Raw genomic sequence first — 19,542 nt, 5'->3', positions numbered from 1 at the left:
TTCATAAAGAAAAAACATTTTTGCTGAGACTAGAACTGTTGCTGCAGAGACTAGTGCACCTTTCTTTGAGGTTTTTTCTTTTGTGCAGTGCCTGGGTTAACCCTTGCAGTACCTGTTGCCACCTTTTTAGACTCTGACTTTTCATTTCCTGGACAAGGCTTGTCTCTGCATCCCTGGTTGGACCACTGCTGTTCACAGGGTTCCCATTTCAAAAGACAAGAGTGCTTCCATTATTTTGTTACTGCATGCTGTGATTTTTCCTGCAATCTGTAGTTCTTCCTGTGATTGGTTCTAAGGTTTCAGGTTTACCTGCAAGTTCCCCTGAGGTTTGTTTCTCTGCAACCTATGATATCCCTACACCTGATATCTAGAGTTTCAGATTTAACTGCAGGTTTCTCTGTCTGATATTCCTATGTCTGATGTCAAGTTTCATATTTAACTGCAGGTTTTCTGTCTATATGATATCCCTACGCCTGATGTCTAAAATTGCAGATATAACTACAGGTTTATTTGTTTATGTTTTTGCATTTTATGATATCTCTGTGACTGATGCTAAGGTCTCAAAAAGGGTCAGCTCTCCTATCTTGTCTCTCTGTGTCTAATATTTCTGTTGTTCATTCTTATGCTTCTGCTTTAAAGACACATTTGCCTCTTTACTGGTTTCTTGGGAAGTGTGGTTTCCCCATGTCTAAAATTATGGCTCCCACTCAAAAAACAGTCTTGAGCAGTAAATGTGAACACAGTACCACTGATTCTTCAGAATTTCTCAAAGCAAGGAAGAAGAAAAAGCAATGAGGTATTACTGTGGAAGTTGCAGAAGGAATTAAGGCTGAACCTTTAACCCCAGAGTCTGCATTTGATGAAAGAGATATGCTGCAGTTTAAGGCAACTCACAGACTTATCCCAAGAATAGTGGAAGAAAAAGAAGTATTTAATCAAGGAAAAGATGCCCTAACTCAGACACTTCAATCTGCAGGAAAAGAGATTGATTGTCTTCATGGACAATTAGATAAAGCGCAAGAAGCCAAGGTTGCACTACAGAGCTGTCTATCCTCAGCAATTGCTAAGTGTGTTCTTCAGGAAAAACAAAAGCACCAGTTGGAGAGTGACCTGGATGTCATGTCAGGTGAGCTGGAGAGGGCATATGCTGATGCTGCTAAGGATCAGCGCCTCGCTTCTAAAAGTAACGAATTCCTGGAAATCTCTATGAAGGAAATTGACAAGCTTAATACAGAGATTAAAGTCTCCCGGGAGGAGATTTGCTACTTCAAAAAAGAGATGGAAGTCATTCGGGAGGAGAGATGCTACTTGAAAACAGAGATACGTTCTATGAGAGACGCCTCCGAAGAGTTAAATTGTAGGTTTGAAACTATAAACCAAATGAGTAAGAACTTCTTTGTCCAAGCCAGTGAAGGAGATAAAAGACGCCATGAATTAGAAGAGGAGAAGAGACTATTGATAGAAGAAAATTCAAGGATGCAATTAACACTGGAAAAAGCAGAGGGTGACTTGGAAAAAGAAAAGTATCAGTTGGAGAATGACAGGGTGATCTTGTCAAGTAAGCTGGAGAAGGCTTACGCGGATAATGCCCAGTACCAGAGTTTCATGGCTCAAGTTGGCACAGCACTGGAAGCATCTCAGAAAGAGGTTCAAAGGCTTACTACAGAGCTGGAAGCCTCTAAGGAGAAGAGTTGTCACTTAAACACAGAACTATGCTCATTGAGAGAGATCTTCGGAGGGTTAAATAGCAGTTTTGAAACTGTAACCCAAGAGTGCAAGAATCTCTATGTCCAAGTCAGTGAAAGAGATAAGAAACTCCATGAATTAGGAGAGGAGAAGAAACAGTTAGCCCAGGAAAAGTTAGACATGCAGACAGCACTGCAGAATGCTGAGAGAGTGCTGCAAGAAGAACGTGTCTCGCTGAAGCAGCGCACACAAGCAGACAATATGCTGCAGAGTCAGCTGCAAGAATTGCGTACACATCTGCAGGACACCAAGGAGAGATGGGTGAATGCTGAGGAAAAGCAGCGAGTTCTGCAGGAAGAAAGTTTCCAGACTGCCTACAAAGTAAAGATGCTGCAACAGTATTTGAGTACCCAGTGTGTCCCCAAAGAGCAGCATGAGGAGCTGAAGGCCACACTGAGCATAACCATTGCCTCACTTGAGGAGGAGCTTAGAGCCCAGGTAACCCTGTATGAGAGGGAGCACAAGGCACATCCAGGATCTGAAGCAAGACTTAGAGGAGCAGAAACACTGCTCCATCCCTAACAGCCAGTACACCCAAGAGAAAGAGACCTGGAAAAGACAAGCTGCTGAGACCATAGCAAAGGAATTTGCAGAGCTCCAAGATGTGATGAGGGATGCATGGAAGCGAGTTCAAAATGACCACAGTGAAGAGATGAAAGCCCTGAGAAGAGAATTGCAGGATGCACTTAACCAGGGATCTCTCACTGAGGAGTGGAAATTGCAACAACACCTAAAAATGAAAGAAACTGAACTGACAACTGCTTTGAGTGGGAAAAGAAGTGCAGAAGGACAGCTTTACGAGCTGAAAACTCAAATAGCTGATCTTTCATTGGGTGATGCCACGAAACGGCAGTCGCAAGAGAAGACCATGGAGAGCGAAATCTGTGTCCCCACTGACTCATGTGGAAAGGCTGCACCCGACTTTGATGCCCACTTTCCTGATGTCTCTGCCCCTGCATTTGGGTTGAACGCACCCATTCGGAGGTTCCTTGCAGCACTCAATGTACCTGTGGAGTACCCTCTGCCCACTGACAAACCACCAGAGGTGAGTCACCTTGAGTCCACTTTTTATCAAGGCCTCCGGGAAGAGCCTGGAGGATCGTCCGGAGAACGCTCTTGGGAGGGGGGAGTAATGTCATATTCTCTAGCCTGCTGTACCCATGCTTGGCTACCGGGACTGCTGCCACTCTCAATGTCTTGTTCTAGCCTGCAGTACCTATACTTGTCCACCGGGATTGCTGCTGCTAAACTAAGGAACATTCCAGACTCTGATACCTGACACCTCTGCACCTGTGCTCTCTCTCAGTCTGCATATATAAACCTCCCTTTCCTGTTCCTCCCTTGCCTGTTTCAAGTCAGACTCCTATGCACATGCCTCTGATCCTGATCTGTTCCTGTACCTGTATTTGAGTCTGTTCCAGTCTCCTCGTTGCCGACCTCTGCTTGTTGCCCGACTTCGCTATCTGCCGCCTGCCTCGGACCCCTGCTTGTTGCCCGACTTCGCTATCTGCCACCTGCCTCGGACCTCTGATTGTGACCCCTACTACGCTCGTGCTGTTCCAGCCACCGAGATCCTACCCGCCACAGGAGTCTCCCGTGACAGGCTTACAGAATAGCTACATTTACCTATATGCTAGTGAAGTGCACTTTAAATGCGTTAAATCACATTTAGAAACTACTAGAATAGGCCGAAACATTAAAAACATTTTGCTATTTGTCAAAAAAATTATCCAGAGGGCCTAAAGCTGATGGGATTGGAAAATATCTCTCCATCAATTTTGAGAGGAGATAGGTTTAAAGTGTTATGCAAAAAAGAAACCTATTGGATCTTTAAAATGAACTGTTTATTTCCCAATGGTTTTAATGAGAATATTGATATACGTACTGTACCATTGTTTAATAGGAAATGTTTCTGTCTTTAACATGTATTGGATATTTGCATTTCTGCTGTTTTCAATTATTTACTTTGTATCCTAGTGGGGATTTAATTATGCATTTTGTTATTTTATAATATACATTCAATCTTAGGGGATTTGATTCCAGCAGTCTCTTTATTTATATTTATTTCAATTTATCTTTAATTTTAGTATAATAAATATTGTCAAGAATATTTGTTAATCGCCACTAGATGTATGTTTTTTTTCTACAATCAATCGTGGATATTGGCATCATCACGTATAGACAGGAGAATACCACAGTAATCTCTGCAGTAAGTGCATTTTCCATATAGCGCTACACAGAGCATTTCAGCAACTCAAGGTCTGTTTTTACATCAGTGGTAATTACACTGAATTTAGGGGGATTATATCCTCTTATTTGAGTTACTTGTTTAGCAGTCAAGATCCCTGATGAACTCGGTATTTACATCAGAGCAGATTCGTGTTAACCCCCCTAGTTGTGATCTAATTCAAGTGAGACACTCTTATAACCTATTGAGAGGTGTTGTGCTATATACAGTATATGGAATCAATGCATTGAATTTATTGTACATTGGGACGTTATCATCATACTGCTTCACTCTCTCTGCTTGTTATAACATGGGACTTTAACAGCTGAGTTCATCATACTAGTGGGGAGAGTTGGTTAGTTAGTAGCTCATATTCTCCACCAGGATCCGGTTGCAACCCTGCATCTATTACCATCTCATATGAGATTGAATCTGTTGCTTTGATACAATCAATTGTGAATCAACTAGTTTGTCTGAACTAGTGAGCATTGTCTTTTTTACATGAATTAACGAATACAGGCTTTTATTTTACCATTGAGTGAGCACTTTTCATTAAAAAAAACCCTATATTTATGTATATATTTATTTAGTGCCATAGAGGTACATAGCAGTTTACAATATGTGACATAATATTATAACACAATGGGAATAAGCGTTCCAGACAAAACAATAGGAAAGGAATCCATGCCCTGAAGAGTTCACAATCTAAGTGGTACGTGGGAAGAGCTTACAGAGCCAGTAGGAGAGCATTGTGTTAAGTGCGTTTGTAAGGGGCCAAGGTCAGGACATATGGGACATATTGTATCAGCAGTGGAGCTACCCATATGCTTCATTAAAGAGATGTGTTTTAAGAAAGGTCATAAACGTGGAAAGAGTGGGTGCCAGTTGGATATGGAGGGGAAGGGCATTCCCGAGATGTGGGGCAGTGAGTGAGTTTGATACTGTAGGTTTTAGGTGGGAGAGGGCTTTAGATACAAAAGGGATAGAAAGAAGACATCCCAGAGCAGTGCAGAGTCTAGCAAGTGCATAGCGAGAAATTAGGGCTGAGATGTAAGGAGAGGCAGAAGAGCACGTAGCCTTAAAAGAGAGGAAGATAATTTTGTAATTAATATGGGATTTAATAGAAAGCCAGGAGAGGGATTTCAGCAGGAGAGATGCTGAGACAGATTTAGGAAAGAGTAAAGTTATTCTAGCAGCAGCATTTATGATACATTGTAGGGGACACGGGTGAGAGGTGGGAAGGTCGGACAGTAGAAGGTTACATATAAATATTTATAAACTTGTAGTTTTATATTGGAAAAGCCCTGTAAATACAATCACTCATATAAATTTTAAAAGTATTTAATTAAATATTATTAAATGTATTGATATTTTTGGTGATTTTGAATACAGGGCATTAAGTCTGAAGTCTGTATCTCTTGATGAAGCTCCACACAGTGGCAACATGTTATAAATAGAACAATTGAGTGTGCTACTGCTCTGTCCCCTAAGCTCCTCAAGTTATCACTTCCGGGTGTTCCTGATCACAAAGGGGTGTGCCACACGACAGATTGGAGTGTGGGATGCCACAGAATACTCATTGGTGAGTACCAATAATACCTTATGATTTCCCCAATTCTTCCCATCTTTCTCTCCTTCTTGCTTTCTTCTCATGTGCCAACTGACTTCCTCTCTTTCATTCTACATCTACCTTCCTGTGTGAACTTAAAAGCTGTTTGATTCTCATTATGATGTCACCAGTATGATGACACATGATGTCACTATAAAATGTTTCCAATTGTATCCAAACAGACAAAAAACTGCTCCTTGATCTCTGGAACCATCATGCAAAATGTGGTTACGATATCGTAAGAGGTATCCAAATGCATTGCGAACAGATAAACAACTTTACAAAGTATATAGTGTATGTGGGCCCACATGGAACCTGAAACGGTTCAGGGCATTCCTTCCCCTCCATGTGTCCCTGGCGCTGCGCTCCCTCCTGCCTCTGATATCCCTTCCTAGCCTCCCTGCTCTGTTCTCCCTTCCTTTTCCCGCATCCGTCCATCTGCGGCATCCCTGACGTTCTCCCAGCATCTGCGCGCGTTCACCGCAGGGCGCGCGTGCCTTCTCAGACTTCCGTTTCCCTCTACAGTACTCCCCGCTCACGGTCTCCCTCTGCTCCCGCTCCGGTCCCCTTACCTCCTGCAAACTCTCCTCCAGTTCTCCCCCCGCCCTCGGCAGGTGCTGCGCTCCGCGTGTCTCTTGACACAGCCTGTGCGCGCGCACTCTAACCTTACAGTGGGCGCGTGCACACACTCCTCTTGTAAGCCTTCTCAGACCTGTGGCTCATCCTCTCATGCTGTACAAGCTATCTCCCTCTCTGGTTCACCAGTCTCCTCCCTCTCTCCTTCTCACCTATCCCTGCTGCCTCTCACTTCCCCCTTTGCTCCTCCTCTCTCTCCGATTGGTGTTCCTTCCTTTATAACCCCTGTCTGTCCTCTAGCTCTTTGCTCTGCATAGTTTCTTGTAACCTCTGTGTGTGCAGTCCTATGCTTGACTCTCCTCTGTTTTCCAGCATTTGTTCCTGCTCCTGCTTACCTCTGGATCTCCCTGGCTTGACCTCTGCTTGTACTGGATTACCCTGCTCTCTCCTGCCCTTGAACCCTGCTTACGGACACGACTTTGCTGACTTCTGTTATCCTGGACTCTGGCTTACGGACATTACTATCCTGCTCTCTATTGCCCTAGACTCTGGCACACGGACATCACTATCCGAACTCTATATCCCAAGGCGTTGCAAGTATACTCTTACCATCTCTCTACAGGCCCGGCAACGCACTACCACACTCCGGGCATGCCCTCACTGCTGTGGGTGCGTGTTTTAACTCTACCCACCTCAGTACTGGGGACTGGCCAGGTCTGCGGGCATACAGGCATTACAGAACCTAACGTTCCTAGCAACCTTCACTCCAGGCAATCATGGTGACATGAATCCAGGACCTATACCGTCCTGATAGGCACTCCATCTTCACCTTTTGGCACTAAGCTTCAGTGACAAAGAACAGTGTACTTTCTCCTGCCCTGTGTAAATAGTGTGTACGTCCATGTACTACTTGTTTTGGGATTTCTATGAGCTCCTCTTTGTACTTTGTACTGCCCCGCACCTCTGGAATGCCCTTCCCCTCAATACCCGACTAGCACCCTCTCTATCCACCTTTAAGACCCACCTTAAGACCCACTTGCTTAAAGAAGCATATGAATAGCACTGTGGACACATAGTTACATAGTTACATAGTTACATAGAAGATGAGGTTGAAAAAAGACATGTCCATCAAGTTCAACCTATGCTAAATTTAGACAACAGATACTTTATCTTATACAGTATCTATACTTTTGATCGAGAGGAAGGCAAACAAAAAAAATCCAGTGTCATATCATCCAATGACATCTCATAAGGGGAAAAATAAATTCCTTCCTGACTCCAAGAATTGGCAATCAGATTAATCCCTGGATCAACATCCTTCCCATGTTTACTTATTTGGTATATCCCTGTATATCTTTCTCATCTAAAAAGATGTCCAACCTTTTTTTGAACAAATCTATTGTATCTGCCATCACAGTCTCCATGGGCAATGAATTCCACATTTTAACTGCCCTTACTGTAAAGAACCCTTTCCTTTGTTGCTGGTGAAATCTCATTTCCTCCAACCTTAAGGGATGGCCCAGAGTCCTTTGTACTGCCCATGGGATGAATAGTTCTTTTGAAAACTCCTTGTATTGTCCCCGAATATATTTGTATATAGTTATCATATCCCCTCTTAGACACCTATTTTCTAATGTAAATAAATCTAATTTAGCTAGCCTCTCCTCATAAGTTAGATTGTCCATTCCCTTTATTAATTTGGTGGCTCATCTCTGCACTCTCTCTAGTTCCATAATGTCTTTTCTTAGGATTGGTGCCCAAAATTGTACTCCATATTCAAGGTGTGTTCTTACTAATGCTTTGTAAATGAGCATAATTATGTTTACTTCCCTTCCATCCATTGCCCATTTGATGCAAGATAAGATCTTGTTTGCCTTTGCAGCTACTGCATGACATTGGCACTATTGCTAAGTCTGCTGTCTACAAGCACTCCTAAATCCTTCCCCATCAAGGATTCCCCCAATATATCTCCATTTAATTTGTAAGTCGCCTTTTTATTCTTGCATCCAAAATGCATAACCTTACATGTATCTGTATTAAACCTCATCTGCCATTTACCTGCCCACGTTTCCAGTCTCTCCAAGTCCTTCTGAAGAGAAATTACATCCTGCTCTGATTCTATTACCTTACACAAATTAGTGTCATCAGCAAAGATGGAGACTTTGCTCTCGATCCCAACCTCAAGGTAATTAATAAACAAGTTAAAAAGCAGGGGTCCCAGTACCGATTCCTGAGGTACTCCACTCACGACTTTAGCCCAACCTGAAAAAGTTCCATTTATGACAACCCTCTGCTGTCTGTCCTTTAACCAGTTTTCAATCCAGGTGCATATATTATTACTGAGTCCAATTTTCTTTATTTTGTACACCAACCTCTTGTGTGAAACCGTATCAAAAGCCTTTGCAAAATATAAGTAGACCACATCAACTGCATTACCCTGGTCTAAATTCCTACTTACCTCCTCAAAGAACAAATAAGGTTAGTTTTGCATGATCTATCCTTCATAAATCCATGCTGACTATTACTAATAATTTTGTTTTCCTTTAGGTATTCTTGAATATTATCCCGTATTAAACCTTCAAGTAGTTTCCCCACTATTGAAGTCAGGCTTACAAGTCTGTAATTTCCCTTGTTGAGATCTAGCTCCCTTTTTAAATATAGGCACCACATTTGCTTTACGCCAATCTTGTGGTACTGAGCCTGTGGAAATGGAGTCCTTGAATATTAAATATAATGGTACATATAGCTTGGCCCCCTGCAGACGCATTTACCAGAATTCCCTCCTACTGTCTCTGTACATTCTCCCTACCTACCAATTATACTGTAAGCTTCTTGGAGCAGGAACTCCTTTTCCTTAATGTTACTTTTATGTCTGAAGCACTTATTCGCATGACCTGTTATTTATATTATCTGTTATATATTTGATTACCACGTGTATTACTACTGTGAAGCGCTCTGTACATTAATGGCGCTATATAAATAAAGACATACAATACTATAAAACCTGAGAGACTAGGTACTTTTTAAACCATTTATATATTACCGAGATCATTCATTAGGCAGAACAAGATAGTTAAAACAAATTGCGTTTATTTTGTAAACCCACATACAACAAGAAGAAATACACAAGGAACAGTTAAAAATACACTTACTGGGTTCCAGGGGCAGCCAGACAGATCTTGTCTTTATTAATGGAGACTGGCTACCTCCCACCGTCGCAGTACAGGTCAGTTTAGGCTACTTTGGCAGTGTTCAATAACGGGTGCTTGTTGTAAAATTAAAACTGTAGCCTTATTCCTTCAAACAGTTGTCTGTTTATTTATTTATGGGTGCTGGCGAGTGGTGGACTCTTAGATCCACCCTAGTCAAGGTGAATTACAAAAAACAGAGGACACATACAGGGACTTTATCTTTCTTCTATGGGATTTACCAATTAATAGTAACATCTTTGAAAATTGACAGCTTTGTGTAATATTCAATATTCACCCATCTAAGTCAAAGTTTGTGATTATACTGTAGGTCTATGAACTTACGTATTTCACTAATATATACTTTAAATATGCTTGAAACTTCATAAACACATGCAGTACATTCCAAATCAACACACAGTAAAAGTATTGTAGTTATAGCATAGGAATGCATGCTAAACTTTTCAACATGTTTCTAAGTTTAACCAAGTTGTAAACTCCAGTTTCAAATGTACAATAGGTTTAAGCAACACTGATTAATTATGTGCTTTGTAGTTTTGCTTTGTATTAAATAAGTGCTATTTATATCCAAGGAGGGAAATTGATACATAATTAATATAAGTTTATTTTCAGATTTCAATTCTCTTAGGAAAAAGATATGTCACATTAGCTAGATACACAAGTGCCGGCATTTTATATCAGAATTAGCTTTGGGAATATTTGCTTTGTTGATACAGCAGAAATGTTTTATCTCTCGCTGCAGTTGGCATGTGTTTGCTTTGACTGTTTCAACTTCAGATACTACATTTTAGAACACTTTGTTATCCAAACTATGCTTAGAATATGTCTATTGCTGAGCTAAGGATTAAATTATCATATGAACTACATTTATACTACTCCCTGTGCTTGAAACATTTCCCATTCTGTTTATCTTACAGTGTGTTTACCAACAAGGGATTAATAAAACAAATACTTGCATTGGTTTAGGATTTTATAATTTAAAAGAAATTGAATAAAGTCAAGGGACAGAAGAAGCACTATGAAAGATTTAATGGAATCAAAATGCTCAAAATATTCAATATTTACCATGCTATTTACACTAGCAAAAATACTTTGTCATATCAATATATGTTTGTATTAAATAATTAATTACAGATTGGCGAGTTCATGGAAGTAAACTCCATGGTCCTTGCCCCTGGGTCAGACACCTAAGAACCATGGCACGACCCATTGCGCCCATGTCTGAGGACCTCAGGCTCCTGGTTTTGACTTAAGGGAAATACCACAAAAACAAGCGTTCTTGCATCATTTCCGCCCTTTAGAATGCACTCATCCCTTCATTTCTGTCATTTGGTGGAAGGTACGGGGAGAGTGTGGGATAGCAGTTGGGTGACTGAGCAAGCTGAGAGGGAAGGTGAATAAGCTATTGTCAGTGTATACCCCTTTTTCTATCACAAAACCTGCATCTACTGTATGTGTGTTCATGTCGCTGCTCAGCCTGGATACAATTGTAAAGTCCGATTTTATGCATACATCTTACAGAAACAAGGTACCTATTTAATTAATATTAGCCTACCATCTTGAGTGTAAATTGTATCAAACATAGGGAACTGCCATCTGTGAGAACAGCATGTGCTTCCCCCACCCTTCTGTTTGAATAAGTATATTTCTTTGGAACTGGAGAGTCTGCTGGTTTAGGAAACTGCAGTATTATACTAAAGGCCTGTTTGGTTTAGAAAATCCTTGAAAAAGTGGATGGTGGTCATGGTGATGGTGGTTGTGGTGGTTGTGGTGGTTCTGATAAGGGGTAAATTGTGTGTAATAATGATCCAATCCTGTTTTATATTCCATTTGTTGGTCTGTTAGCAACTTTCAGTAATAGCTAAAGAAAGAACTAAAGAAAGCGTAGTAACTGGAGCAAGACAAAACTGGACCATTATCACCTGTTAAGTTAGTTGACAGGTATGAACTACTTAAGTGTTAATAATTGACTATTTGTGTTCAATAATATAGGTAAAGCAGTTTCTCAAAACCAGTCTTTTGCAATGAAATAGTCTTCTGCTAATTATTATAGCCAGATAAGACAGATATTTTAAGTGAATTCTAAAGTATTAAATTGACCACCTTTCAATTCTTTGTAAAAACAATAAACCAGACTGTTCTGTCCTAGGCTTTCTTGGCTCAGTGACCGTGGAAAGGCAGATATACTCATCTTCTTATTCATGCAAAATGAAGTCCTCTTTGATTTTCTGATTCACGTTATTAATAAAGATGAACAGAAATAAATAGTAAATGTGGGGATGCATAAATTAGGAGAAGTAATAAAACAATACTGTGACAGGGAGAGCAGTTGGGGGAGACTACTTAGCTAGATAAACATCCAAAAGAGGTGTAGCTCACAGCCAAGAGAGTGGGTCAAAATTGGTAAAAAATCATTATTTTTATTTGTCCATTTTGAAAAAACGGAGATGTAGAGACCTCCTACATGTTACGTGCGTGTTGCACTTGATAAACACGCACGAAACATGTAGGAGGTCTCTACACCGCCGTTTTTTCAATATGGACGAATAAAAAGAATGATTTTTTACCAATTTTGACCCACTCTCTTGGCTGTGCGCTACACCTCTTTTGGATGTTTACCTGGATTCTCTGTCAGTGGTAGCACGCTTCAGGACAAGCACAGGAGAGGGATACTCAAGAGATGTGAGTAGAAATCTTCATACAATATTGCATTACTCTTTGTGGTTCTATAGTGATCCAGGGTCCTTCCCAATGAGGTTCTGAGCAGTGGATTTTTACCCCCATATTCAGTCCCTTCAGGGAACATTGGCTCCTTTTAGGATTCCATACAACTTAATTCTTGTCTCAAGACTACTCTAACCTCTCAAAACCAGTGCTGTGGATCAATTACTTACTGATGACTATAATTATATGTATTAAACAGATCCGGCAGTAGACCGTATGTACCACACCAAATCTTGTTACTTAGCTAGCTGAAAGCTTTGAAAGGGAAGCATTGCCAACTGGCCAAGCAGGAAGACAGAGCAGGACTTTACCAAGTACTTGGGAGGGAGGAACATACCCAAAACCCCAAGAATATGGGAGGGTAGTTGCTGATGGCAACAGGCTCTGATTGAAAGTTATAGTACCAAAGGAGACAGTAAAGGTAATTGAGAAACAACAGGAGAAAAATATAGAGCTGGAGACAGAACAAAGCCAATAATTCAAGTGTAATTAGAGCAAAATACTTAATGCATTATTGAAACATGGTTGCTCACATTCACCTTCACCGTACCTTTTGTAAGGGTGTCCCTCCATTTGCATTGCTGTCACTACTAAAGTTTGCTAACCTCTTTAAAGTTTGAAAAACGTTCTTCAGATAATCTGTGCTATTTGCAATTGATCTGTGTACAGTAGTGTAATAGTATCAGATGTAAAGTTGAAATTCCAGTCTGAGGATTTCACTACCTTGACTTGGAACTATGAGAAGTAGAGATGTGCTAACTTTACACAATGTGCCTTTAAAATAAATTTAAAAAATTTCATTGTCATATGACTCTGATGTGCAATGCCACATGACCAATGTGCAGGTGACAAGTTTGCTGCAGTGTAGGAGCCCTCCATGCTCCTCGAGTTATCACCAAAAGACAATCTCCAAAGATATGAGAAAAGAACACAAAGCGCACACTAATAAAAAGTAAGTGAAAACTTACAATGAGGTAATGTATGGTAAGCGAGTTACTGCTCGCTACTCACTGGGCCAGCTAGACGTCAGGATGGTGTGACACTGAGCAACTCCACTTCCTGAGCCCTGGGACAGATCTTGTGGTATGGGTGCAAATTGTCCAGCACTTCCTGGATACATCAGCGATGGAAACTCCGACATGGTAGGCTCTGACATGTCTGAAGGAGCTACATTATTGTAGTTGCGTGGTTGCACAGTAAACAGTTTACACTATGTTTGCCTTTTCTTTATGATTTTATTTACAAGGGAAAATGGAGATTTTATCATCTTTCTGTAAGGATCAGCGCAGTTTTAAAGTGTGGACCTAACAACTTCCAGATTGTACACATGTCATTGGATTATATTTAAATATTTTTCCTCAGGGATTTTGCACCTCTATATTTCTTACACCATTTTTTGGATGGAAGAGGAGACAGTGGACTGAGAACAGCATTCCACACAGGATATGTATTTTTACTTCATTTAATTTAATAAAGTGCTTCTTTTGTGCTTTTGTTTGTTTCACATCTCATTGACACTTTGCTTTAAATCCAACTTACAAACGTCTTTTATTTGAATATAAAAAAAGGCTGCAACATTAATGTTAACCTCCAATGACCCTACTATGAAATATATGCCTCGACCACACATTTTTTTGAAGCAAAAGAATGGCATATTTAATGCTCAGAATGTAGCTCCAGTTCAACCTTCCAGTCTCTCACCTGTCTCCTTACAATCTGTCCTCAAAGCTGCTACTAGAAGCAGTTCACTCCCTAAAATCTGACTCCACTCCTCACCTGCAGAAATCCCTCTCCTGGCTTCCCCTTAAATTCAGAATTACTTAAAAAAATTCTACTTCTCTCATTTAAGGCTATACACTTTTCTGCCACTCCTTACATCTTATTTATTGCTTGACCAGGGAGGCTGCCAGGTGGTTCCCCTCTCCCCTGCCCCGTACCCCCATGTAAAGTATGAATAAAGACAGGAAACGGGAACTGGAGGTAAAATGGCCGTGGCTATTTATTTATACAGAAAACCTAAGAGGGGTAAATGCCACTCCCTGCCAGAGTGCTCCTTTGACAGGAGGGGGAGGGGACGGCCCAACGCTAGCGGGCTCTCGAGGTCATGGATAACTGACCTTGCCCATTCGTACTCCCCCCGGGCTAAAACAGCCCATCTCACAGTCTGGCAAGAACAAGCACCTACCCGCCAAGAGCTGCCACCGACGGGCCTATTTAACCACTCTTAAACTAAGCCTGTACTGTCAACCACGCCAGGACCTTCTCCAAACCCTCCTACTAAATGTTGTTAAACAGATCTATCCCGATATCTGACATGTGGACCCCGTCTGCCCTGAGTAAACCCCCGAAAAATCCGGATGTCTGATTTCCCAGCTCTCGCACTGCGTCACAAACTTGCCTACATCCCTATTCACCTTCTTCCGTGCCCTGTCTACAGTGTGCGGTTTGCCTGTAGACAATAAGCACGAGAGTCTGAAGCTGTGAAACAGATTCACAACCGGCGGGGAGATTAAACCAAAATTATTCAGCGCTTCGACCACCCCCATGTTGTCAGTCCAGAATATCACTTCCCTGTTAGTGAACAAATGCCCCCAAAGCCGCACCGCGTCCAGCAATGGAAAAAGCTCAAGGAATGGTAAGTCCCTGATGAGCTGACACTCGTGCCAGTGCACGGGCCAGCGCGCCGCGCACCATGCACCATTGAAGTAAGCCCCAAAACCCACTGACTCTGCCGCATCTGTGAACAGCTGTATTTAGGCATTCCACGATGTACACCCGCGCCATAAGTTCCTACCGTTGTACTTCCCCCAGAAAGTCCAGCCAGACCTCTAAGTCCTTGCAGATCTCGCAGTGACTTGGATAAAGTGACTAGGATGCCAGATTCCTGTTGTAGCCACCTCTAGGCATCTTCAAAAAACCCTCCCCACCAGCATGATCCGTGCAGCAAACACAAGGTGGCCCAATAATGATTAGAATTGATGCAGCAAGGTTTTCCTCAGGCCCACAAACTCCAGTAGAAGCTCCACTAGTTTGTCTGGCGGGAGCCTGTACTCCATCCTCGCTGAATCAATATCAATCCCGAGATATCTAATTACAGTTTTTGGCCTCACTGTTTTCTCTTCCGCCAGTGGGATCCCGAACTCACTTGCCATTGCCGATAACTCAAAAAGCCACTTTGTGCACAGCTCTGATCCCGCCGGACCTATGAACAAGAATTCGTTCAGGTAATGCATGAACTCTGTGGCCTGTACCCTGCAACACACCACCCATTCGAGGACTGTGCTAAAAGTTTCAAATTAGAAACATGATAGCACGCAGTCCATGGGCAGGAACAAATCGACGAAGTACAGACCATCAAGCATACAACCTAGCAAGTGAAAACACTCAGAGTGCACAGGCAGCAATTGGAAAGTGGAATTAATGTCCGCCTTAGCCATCATTGCGGCCCTACCCTTCCTACTCACTTGCGTTGCTGCCTGGTCAAAGCTTGTGTAGCTAACTGAGCATAAGTTGCAACCGATGCCGTCGTTCACTTATGTGCCCTCGGGGTAGGAAAGGTGCTGGATCAGCCTGAACGCCCCCGGGTCCTTCTTGGGAACCACCCCAGTGGTGAGATACTCAAGTTGAGGAGAGGAGGTGGGCAAATGGGCCAGCCATCCTTCCTAACTCTACCTCCTTACCCACATTTTCTCTTGCTACTTCGCTGTAAACCCTGGCCGATTTCAAATTTCATTCTAAACCTGATCCCACTTGGTGCACAAACCGGATCCTGAACCCCTCAGTTAACCCAGCGAGGAGCAGCTGGGCCGATTCCCTATTTGGGTAGCTTTCCAGACATTGGTTCAGATTTTGGACGACTATTGGGGAAAGCGCCTTCCATTCCAGACTTCCTCCCCTCTGTCCTGGAACTGCATCCCTCACTCCTAAAACATTTCGCTTGGGGGTGCGCCCCTGGTGCTTGAAGCGGCAGTTACTGTATGAGCACTGGCATCATTGAAAGCCCAGCAAACTCCGGCGTGACTACCTCCCTGCCTGCCTGAACTGACCATCGGGCGTCCCCCCGACCCTCCTTGACACGCCAATCTAATCAATTCAATGTTCAATCTCTTTCATATCCCATGATATTTTACCTTTGTGCAAAGCCATTTTCTGCTTAAACTTTACATCATAATTCCAACAGCCCATACCGCCGTGCCTCTGGTGGGCATGCCCAATCATATCCAAGTACTTAAAAAGGGCCGAACATAAGTGGGGGTCTTCTCCCCGATTACCCCAGTCAGGATTCTGAGCGTGCGGGACCATTTGGCAAATGTGCGTCGTTTTTCCTAGCATCCCTTTTCTTAGATGATCGTGCCAGCGCATCCCTGTAATCTGGTAGGAGGGATACGAGCTCAATGTATTCCCCTGCCCAAATTTTCTCCCTCTCTTCCTTATTCAAATGCACGCCTAACGCATTGGCAATACATAAGTTTGCATCCGAAAAAGCCTCATCTGAGACCACCCCCCCTCCGCCATGATGGAGCAGCTGCGGTGCCAACGACCCCAGCCATCGTTGAAGCTGATTTGAAAATCAACGTGGTCGGGCCGGCAGCTGTCAAGGGGGGGTTGGGATCTTCCGGGTTAGGGCTGATGACTGCTTGGGCTGTAGCTTGTTCTAAGGCTGCCACCCAAACGCCACAAGGGGCGCTTTGTATGACCGGCCCTGTGCTGTTATGGGAGGGGATCCCTGTGGCTATGCAACAGTATGTGCCCCCCAAGCTGCCGCAACTCCTAATGGTGCGCCAGTAGCCCCTATTCCCGCCATCGTCCTGAAAGAGAATGACACCTGAGGCTCTAAAGCCTTCAGCATGCCTATCAGTGCTGCGATGAAATTCGCTTTCCCTGCTCCACTATATGCCGCCAGATCCAGGGCCTGTGCCGACTCTGGAGCTGAAGGTCGTAAGCCCGCTGTGCCACCTGGGATTTCTCCCCCTGCCGTCTTGTTTGCATGTTGGGCATTGCGAGTTGTGCAGTCCTCCTGTGACACTATCCAACTTTTAAACGTGCTTATCCTGTCTTGAAACTGACCCCCTTTTACCACTGCAGGTTTCTTACCCGACCTTGACGTTGCAGGGGAAAGTGACCTGGGTGGTGAACCGGGCCGCGTCCCGTCCAATGCTAGCTCCACGTCGTCGAACCAAGCCGGATTTTTCACCTGCTGTCCGGAATGTACACCGCCTGCAATTGCTGCAAGCAGCCGTTTCATCTGTGCCTCCGCGTTGTGTTCTTCCACCGCCTGCGACCGCAGCAGGTGGCAGTAAAGTGTTGCCGCCGCCGTGGATGCGGGCGGCCGCCCTGGTTTCCTTGCACCCGCCGATTCGGCGGGTGGTAATCCTTCTTCTACACCTGCATACCATGATGCCCTGCCTTGGGTCACAGCGGCCGGAGAATCCAAAGGGGGAAAACTGAGATCCCGGCTGAAATAGACAAGACATGCGCAGTTATCGTCAGAGCGTAGCCAACCTTCCAGCTCAGAGATCACACATTAGAATTCTGCTCGGGCCTTCACCAGACCCCTGCGAGAAGAACTCCAGCACCCATTAACCACGCCTCTTAAGCCGCCATCCAAGACCATAGACCATAGACATAGGATAACCATAACTTACATACAATAAAGCAGTTAAATAAATAAAAAGAAAACTGCACACACATTGTAAAATTAACTTATGTGAATGTGACAGTGCTTATATATAATACCTTGTATAAAACTCATTGGTTAAACCATATATGTGCTCCAAAGGAAAAATACTTTTTAACCTTTTAAGTGATGGGCAGATGGTCTGCTGCTCATCAGTAATGATGGCTCAAAACCATAGTGAGGAAAAAAAGATAGCGCACGTCCTTTCATAGTGTAAAATAGTACAGATACTGTATAATTATAAATATTAAAGTGGTATAATATGCACATACAGCGAGTACAAATCAGTTGGACAGGGCGTGTTCAGGGTACATGTTACCGCTCTGATGATGGATCAAATACATCTGGTGAGCGTCAGTTAATCCTACGGTTCTCCTGCCCCTGTCACTGCAAAAGGTTCTTTAAACAGGCTGAACATTCATTTAGAAATCCTACCAGGGAGTAAAATTATAACTAAAACCCATTTTAAAAAGGTGGATACTGCACACAATCTAAAATTAAAAGCGACAATACTTACCTGGGAAGTATGGTCAAAATATAAGAGCAGATTTGGCCTGTGCTCATCTAACCCACAGCTCACGCCCCTATCCAATAACCCCAAATTCCCCCCGGGATGCAGATCCAAGTTTTACGAACAATTAAAATCAAGAGGGATTGGGGCGATCGCGGATCTCCCAAGCCTAGGAAGGCTCCTGAGCTACCAAGAAGTACGTGCCAAATATAAGATCAGAGATCTGGACACATTTAAGTACTTACAAATTCGACACTTTGCCCAAAAAATATGCCCAGCTCCAGAATTCCCCCCTCTCACCAAATTTGAGCGGCTCTGTAAAGCAAACACCTACCAAAAGGGTCTAATATCTGACATATACGCTGCCCTAGAAAACTCGGTGGCCCCCCAAAACCACGATTATATGCTCAAATGGGCAGCCGACTTGAATATCACAATAGAGAGAGAGATTTGGGATGAAATTTGGATGGCAGCTTCGGGTACAACCCTATGCACCACGACAAAGGAAAATATTTATAAAATTCTCTATCACTGGTACCTCACCCCAGTGCGACTAAGTCAGATCTACCCCCTGGCATCGAACCTATGCTGGAGAGGCTGCAGTCTTAGAGGAGATATGGCCCACATTTGGTGGACCTGTCCGGAAATTATATAAAATACTGGACTAAGGTCCACAATTTGATAAAAGAGGTCACCGACCTAGAATTACCTATAGAACCGCTGACCTTCCTACTTGCAAGGCCAATACCCGGAATTGGTCGTACAACGAGGAAATTAATCTCCTTTATTCTTACAGCGGCCAGATGTGAGATAGCGGCTTCCTGGAAGAAACAAACCACCCCATCCAAGAGGTCCATCAAGAGAAGGATCAGTGAAGTGATGCTAATGGAGAAGCTGACGGCAATGCTCAGACAAAAGCTCTTCCCATTTTATAAGATATGGGAGCCTTGGATTCTTCTCACGAGATGAGGGACCCTTGGAGACACCTCCCAAGAGATCGAACTAGGCCCCACAAGCTCTTGCGCCTGCTCCCCGACATTGACAGACTTAGGAACGCGGCCCTCAGGCTGGGAACACCCACCCCTTCCCCCTCCTCCCCCTCCCCGCCCCTCTGTCCTCCCTCTATGAGGACCCCCTTTTCATTGACAATCAAGATTGTCTTTCTTTTCACCCAAGAAAAAGGTTAAAATGGTTATGTATTAGACTGTGAAATGTATCTGACTATCACCTGTTGTATAAATGCCTAATAAAAATATTTTAAAA

This window comes from Ascaphus truei, chromosome 4, assembly GCF_040206685.1.
Source record: "Ascaphus truei isolate aAscTru1 chromosome 4, aAscTru1.hap1, whole genome shotgun sequence".
Taxonomy (NCBI): domain Eukaryota; kingdom Metazoa; phylum Chordata; class Amphibia; order Anura; family Ascaphidae; genus Ascaphus; species Ascaphus truei.
The sequence above is the reverse complement of the archived record's forward strand: the minus strand, read 5'-3'. Positions refer to the sequence as shown.